Consider the following 8,089-nt stretch of genomic DNA (forward strand, 5'->3'; position numbering starts at 1 on the left):
TCTGAGGGGACCGTTTCTTTAATTATATCTTCAATGCCTGAGATTTTCTCTTCCATCTCTTCAAGTCTGTGGATGAAGCTCGGCTATGCAGTTCCTGTTCAAAGTCCTACTTTTTTATTTCCATACTTTTCTCAGTTTGGGCTTTCTTTATTGATTCTATTTCCACTTTCAGGTCTTCAATAATCTTGTTCATTTCTCCCCACTGTTTGCTTTTTTTTTCAGGAAATTATTTCCTCTTTCAGAACCCCTAGCATATTTATAAGGGCTATTTTCTGGTCATTTTCTTGCTCTTCAACGACATTGAAATATTCAGTGTTTGCTGGGGTTGCTGGGCTCTAGTGAAGATACTTTCTCCCAGATATTATTGATTGTGTTTTTATGCTTGGCTTTAGGCATCTGAGATTGGGAAGATTGTAATTCCAGGTGCTGATATCTCATCTCACCTTTGTTGGGTGAGTGTTTTCTTACTTGGTTTCTGTTGCCCTGTCTGTTACTTCTGAGAGTCTCCCGGCTGTGAGTGGTCTGTTAAGGAATTCTTCTGCGATTCTAATAGGCGTGGCCATTGGAGGCTCCATGTAAAACACTCAGATTCTGTGTATTAAGAGCTGACCCTTAGGAATGGAGCTCTGCTAGGAAGGGGGTATAAGGGAGTCTACAGGAGGCAAGAACACAGGGTGCTGTACAGGATCTGCTTAGTCCCATGGGAATGGTAACAGACTCCAGTAGAATCCACAGCAGAAGATTTGCTACAGAGCTGGGGATGACATTGGGAGATCAGATTTGGGGAAATGGGGAATCTGAAGTTAGGCTACTTGACTTCCTGGACAGAATGGTCTGTGGGTTCCAAGGGAGTGCCTGCCAGAGTTAGGGGCCTAGGCCACCACCTCTGCCTAGTTGCCTTCCATGGCAGCAGCTTAATCCTGGGGTTCTTGGTCAGAGCCCTGATTCAGCCTCTCTGCTTCTCATATTTCAACTTCTTAAAGGCTGAAGTTCAACAAATTTAAATAAATAGATTTATCTCCCTGTGGTACTGCCTTAAAAGAACAAAAGGTTAGCCCAACCAGTGTTTATTTAAAAAAATTTAGTAGCCCACTATCCTTTCTCTGAGTTTCCCACAAGCATAAACAGGGAGAGAAGGTCCCCCTCAGTCACAGTCATAGGGGAGGGGAGTAGGGGGGAAATGGGAGAGAGGGAGGAATGGGAAGATACAAGGGATGAGATAACAATTGAGATGTAATAATTGAGATGTAATATGAATAAGTTAATAAAATATATTTAAAAAATAAAGTTGGCATTCTTATAGCTCATAAAATTTTTTTTAATGTTTTACTTTTCCTTCAGCTTTGTGTTAAGTAATTCACAGCAGTTAAACATACCAGACTTAGCAAGAGGGATGAGCCAGAGAAGAAGAATAAGCCCTTGCTGTCTTTCAGCCTATAAAGATAATATTCATGAGAGTGAAAACTTTTCCTCCATGCTCCCAACCAAATCCATAGTCCAGCAAGGCCTTTGACCTATTTTATACACATAGCTTAACTGCTGAATGAAAGCTTAAAAGAGCAAGACTCCAGAGAATGGGAGTCCTATTTGGCTTTGACCTCAAGTAAAACTTTAATTTTTTGCCACCATGCATGCCTTAAATGCCAAAAGAAAATTGTAGTAAGAGGCTATGGTGTTTGTCTTTTTTTTTTTTTTAATATCCTGGACATGGATTTATTCATTTATTTATTTTTAATAATCTAATCTATGTTTCTTTAATTTAACAATTTAGAGTTTACAAAGTTTCCTATAACAACAAGGAGTTGGGAGGCAAATATTTTTATCACATTTTTAGAAACTCAGGTACTGTGGACAGTGGATGAGGAGGTGAGGTTAGTCCTTCTCTTTTATTTTTTAATATATATTTTATTAATTTATTCATATTACATCTAAAATTTTAGCCCATCCTTTGTATCTTCCCATTCCTCCCTCCCTCCCATTTTCCCCTTACTCTCCTCCCCTATGACTGTGACTGATGGGGACCTCCTCCCCCTGTATATGCTCATAGGGTATCAAGACTCTTCTTGGTAGTCTGCTATCCTTCCTCTGAGTGCCACCAGGCCTCCCCATCTAGGGGACATGGTCAAATATGGGGTACAAGAGTTCATGTGAAAATCATACCCCACTCTTCACTCAACTGTGGAGAATGTCCTGTCTATTGGCTAGGGGTTAAAAGTTTACTGCATGTATTGTCCTTGGCTGGTGCCATAGTTTGAGCAGTATCCCTGGGCCCAGATCTGCCCATCATTATGTTCTTCTTGTAGGTTTCTAGCAGCCTCTGGATCCTTCTATTTCCCCATTCTCCCTTGCTTCTCTCACCTAGGGTCCCAATAGAAAGTCTTCCCCTCTGTCCCACTTTCCTGGTAAGTGAAGACTTTCTTGGGACATGCCCCTAGCCCAATGGTGTTTGTCTTTTAATCTCTAATAAAATTGACCTGGAGTTTCACTTGAGTCCACATTTAATACTTTTATGAGTGAAACAAAAAGACTCCAAAGGGGAAACCCAGGGTATAAGATGCCTATGAGGGGAAGCATAATTTATTCTGGTAACAATGGCTTATGTGTACACACATACACACAAACACACACAGGGATATATATATATCCTATTGATGTAGTCCTGAGTGTCCTGAAACTCAATACATCGACCAGCACCACCTTGAACTGAGATCTGTATGCCTGTCTCCTGAGTACTGGGAATAAATGGGTGTGCCAGCACATCAATTTAATATATAAAGAGAGAACATGCATAGGTTTGATAAATGTGGTGAGTAAATTGCTAATGTGTAGACTAGGAGAAACTGCCTTGAAGCTGTATGTCTAGTCTCTTTGTCTCTGAGACTATATTTATGGCTTTAAGTCTTGTTTTGATCATAAGGAATCCTCGATTCAAACTGTTAAGATTCAAGCATATGCTCTTCCTTATTTTTAAAGTTTTCACAAGCCCATCTCTTTCCAGGGCAATCATCATTGCTTTTCTTCCACAGTACTCGGTATAGTACATTCTAACACTGGTTGTTCCCCGTGACTGTTTTCAGTCTCCTTTCTTATATCACCTATAGACACCTGGGAGGTGTAAGAGTCCTCCAGGTGAGTCTCCATGTTCTTTTATAGACACCTGGGAGGTGTAAGAGTCCTCCAGGCTAGTCTCCATGTTCTGTGAGTCCCTTATATGCTGTCCTTAAGCACTATGTTTGGAAAAGTTGTGAGCCCTATTGGCAACAGCTTTTAGTGATTGGGGATCTATGTGAGTCTATTGGCAACCAGGTGAAAATTAAGTAACCTATTTCTATAATTTGGATTTCTGTTTGTATGAGGTTTCTAGTTGGGATATCATCTGATAATGTAGCATAACTAACTCCATTAAACTCTTTTAAATATGTATATTAGAAGTTAAAAAAAAGATTTTTTATATACACAGTGTTCTGCCTGCATACAAGCCTGCAAGCCAGAAGAGGGCATTAGATCAGATTATAGATGGTTGCGAGCCACCATGTGGTTGCTGGGAATTGAACTCAGGACCTCTGGAAGAGCAGCCAGTGCTCTTAACCACTGAACCATCTCTCCAGCCCCTAGAAGTTTTCATATAAGTATCTATGTTGTGTTTTCAGAAGGCCACTAGTGTTTGTTATCCCTCCCCTAACTCTCTTTTCTATCCTGACATCTCATCTCACTTCAATTTAACTCTATATTACCCAATATTCCTTTCAATAATTTAATCACTGTATATTTTCTCCACTCTCTTGAAAATATACACCAATAAATTGCCACATACAAAGCTCACGGCTGCTAAGGATATTCCATAAAAAACGCACATCAAAAATAGTAGAGCGAACAACCACAAATAAGAGGAAAATTGGTGAAAATTGTTTTTTTTTAAGATTTATTTATTATGTATACAATGTCCTGCCTGCATATGTGCCTGCCAACCCAAAGAGGGCACCAGATCTCATTATAGATGGTTAGGAGCCACCATGAGGTCGCTGGGAATTGAACTCAGGGTCTTTGGAAGAGTAGCCAGGACTCTTATCCTCTGAGCCATCTCTCCAGCCCGAAAATTGTTTTTATGCACTTGCGTTCCCAGATTCCGGGTGTTTCCAAATGCACAAGTTTTATGAATTCCCTAATTTAGTTTTGCTTGACAGCTGAAAACTATTCCATTGTGTAAATATACCACTTTTCATTAGCTGCGGGGGAGCAGCCCTAGCATTCCAGATATATTGTGAGGGTCCTTGAAGTGGGGATGAATGGGAGCAGTGCAAAAATCAACTCTCGAGTCTAATGCAAGCTGACAGGCAGTGTTCCTCTTGGTAGCTGCTAGCAGGCAGGCACACAAGCAAGCAAGCAAGCATACCATGAAACACAAACCTCAGTTCTTTATTTAGTTTTCTAGGGAAGTAAAGTAAAAAAAGTTTTTAAAGAAGTTTTAAAGTCAGTTATTTCAATTGATAGTTGCATAAAACTCTACAGAATTTTAACCTCATCTAAATTCCAGAAGGCTCCATGTCTACACCCCACTGACCCAAAAACCGAGGACATCATTTTATTTCTAATTAACTTCCGTGTTTGAACTTTTCAGTCAGTTTTTTTTTTTGGCCAAAGGCCACAGCTTTCACAGTTTCTTTTCAACTGGACATTAGCAACTAAACATTAGTTCTGTTAAGCTATTTTAGTATTTTACTTGAGGTCAAAGCCAATTAGGACTCCCATTCTCAGGAGTCTTGCTCTTTTAAGCTTTCATTCACCAGTTAAGCTATGTGTATAAAATAGGTCAAAGGCCTTGCTGGACTATGGATTTGCTTGGGAGCATGGAGGAAAACCGGCTTCCTTGGGTCTCCTGGCAACAACGCCCAAATGTCAGGAGGAAGCAGGCAGAGAACATGATGCTCACGTACCCAACACTCAGCAAGCCAGTGATAAAAACAAAAGAGGTGGGAGGGAAGGGATTCTGGCCAGCTGGAGTTCTTATCTGAACAGATAGCATGGTAAGCATGGCTTTGGCAGGCCTTGCCTATCTCTCCATTTCCTCTGCCCTGTTAAAAACCTTTAGGTTACATCCCTAAAGGGTTGATTCCCTTATTCCACCACTTCCTCCTCCTGAGGCTGACCACCAAGATCCAGCTATCAAAGTACTGAAATCAAGCAAGCAAACCCGCCCCCTCTTTTGGTTCATGTAACTAACATGCCCCAAAACACCTCATCCTAATACGGGGTTTTCCCATGTTATAAACCGCCATGTGTCTATGGGCCACATCTGTCTCCTCTCTATCCAGAGGCAGCCCTTTGTCCTCCAGGACAAATGCCCCCTCCCCTTCTCCCTCAACATTACCTCCTGTCTTTGTCTCTTCTTCCTTTCCTTCTGTGGCTCTGGAGCAAAGAAATCTCCTGTGTGCTGAGAACTTTGTATTGGGGGCCCTAACACCCAGCACTTGGCAGGCAGAGGCAGGGGGAATCTCTGTGAACTCAAGGCTATCCTGGTCTAGATAGTGAGTTCTAGGAAAGTCAGGGCTGTTACAAAGAGAAACCCCATCTTGAAACAAAGAAAATACACCAAAAAAAAAAAAAAAACCCAAAACAAAACAAAACAAAAAAAACCAATCCTATTGTAAAATAGGTATGAAAACCAAGTATCTATATTTTACATGTCAGGTTAAAAAAATAAAGGTTAATACGTATTTTTTATTTATTAGTTCTTTGAATATTTTGTACCATGTATTTTGGTCATATTCACCCCCGCCCAGCTCCTCCCACATACAGCCCTCTCTTCCCCACTGTCGTGAAACAGTTTCCTCTGAGATTAAAAACCAGCCACCTTGGAGAGAAACTTCATGAAGCACAGGATGCGAAAGTGAGGCAAAAACAACAGGATACTTTAGGACAGGATTTTTACAAGGATGTGAAACAAGAGAGCGTAGCAGACTTGAGTTATGTCTGCTCTTGCAAGTAACCCCAATAAAACTCACAGCATTGCTTCACCACTGCTGGACACTGGTGGTGTATATTGTGTGTGTGTGTGTGTGTGTGTGTGTGTGTGTGTGTGTGTGTGTAATCTAGGGAGAATAGAACTCATTCATCTCTCTCTAGCACTTTGCCTCTAAACTGTGTCCATTTTTTAATAGCTTTACACACAATTCTGCTGCCTACATACTCTTGGGTGTCTGGCCTTCTACTGGGGTATAGTAGTCTTACCAGTGGCCACACCCTTAAATAAAATCAACTCTTCTCTCATGAAGTATCAGTTATCAGCTTAGCTAGTGGTGAGATTTCATGCCTACTACCCCAAAATAAGGATTTTGCTTGAGACTGGGTTTCACGTAGCCCAGGCTAGCCTTAAAGTGCTTATGTAGTCAAGGATAATCTTCAACTCCTGAGCTGTGTGCGCCCACCTCCAGAGTACTGTGATCACAAATGTGAGACACCATACCTGGTCACATAAACATATTTTTTGTACATTTATTTTGTGTGCCGTCAGGAGCCTACTTTTTGGGAGTCAGTTTTCTCTTTCCACCATGAGAGTTCTAGAGACAAAGCTGAGGCTATCCATGTGGGTGGGGAAGAACACTTAACTGCTGAGCCATCTTACCAACCCCACTTAAACATTTTAAAACACCACTAGAAATGGCATTACTTGCACACATATATATTTGTGTGTGTGTATATATACACACACAAATTTCATATAGACTTTTGCTTTTAGTCTAGTCACACAGGGATACATGCATATGTGTATATACACATTTAAATGTGTTGTCTATATTTTTTGGCCCACTCTGTCTGTGCTGATAAGTACATGTAAGTAGCTGCAGGACCACACTAACAACAATGACAACTTGAAGAAGTGGTATCTTCTATATAACTGAAAAAAAAAACTCTATGTTTTATGTGGTTTAAAAATCTTGGTTAAGTCTACATGAATGATGCTGTAAGACCTTTCACTTGTCTTATGAGAGGGTTACTTGTAGAATTTAGGAGGAGGGGAATAAGACAGAGTGTGGTTATAAAGGGAATTTGTGCTTATTTGTAGTGTTAGGTAGAAGGAACGAGTGATTTCTATAAAAATGTGCTTTTCACATGCCTGAGAAATATGTAATCTCAAATTAAGGCCAAATATCAGCATGGAGAGTGGAGTTGGCATGATGTTCTTTTAACCATTGGATGCTGTAGGGAAGGGTCAGTTTTCTTTAAGAGTGTAGGCCCTGGCCATGCTCCAGCAGTGGACGACCATGTCACCAAGAATGCTTGGAGAACACATATTGGCACTGAGGCAACAGGAGCTGGGGGATGACACAGAGTTGGGTGGGAAGAGGAGGAGGATAGGAAGAGTTAAGAGGGAGGGAGGGTGAATACGATCAAAACACATTCCATGAAATTCTCAAGAAACTAATAAAAAATATAAAAATGCTTTCATCCAGAAAGAGAAGAGAAAAAAAAATCCTAATTAGATTGCTAGGAGAACTGCGAATCATGTGAGATCACCATTTCTCAGGCTTTCAGTATGGCTGTCATCTTCCTAAGTCAAGATAGATGAAATGTTAAGACAGATGACCCAGCAGTTAAGTTCAGTTTACAATACCCTTGACAAACAGCTCATAGCTGCCTGTAACCCCAGATCCAAGGGACCTGATGCCCTGTGTTGATCTTTGCAGATTGCCCCCTCCACCATTCACACACACACACACACACACACACACACACGAGAGAGAGAGAGAGAGAGAGAGAGAGAGAGAGAGAGAGAGAGAGAGAGAGAGAGACTATGTATGCTTTGATATTTGAAATTAGAGGACAGTAGATTATTATTTAATACAAAACACAAAACAGCAACAGTTTCCATTATCTGCGTGTCCAGTCTAGGCCCTCTGTTAAAGGCTTCTCATACACAGACAATTAAAATATCCCCAACAACCTTATAAGGTACCATTATTGCCTTGCTCCAGGAATCTACAAACAGGCAAATCTCCTTTTAAGAGATTTCAAAACAATTTAAAGACACTCAACACTTTATTGGGTGCTTAAGATACCTACGTGGGAAGAAAAGTTCATTATAAAACAA

Source organism: Acomys russatus, chromosome 19, assembly GCF_903995435.1.
Source record: "Acomys russatus chromosome 19, mAcoRus1.1, whole genome shotgun sequence".
NCBI lineage: Eukaryota > Metazoa > Chordata > Mammalia > Rodentia > Muridae > Acomys > Acomys russatus.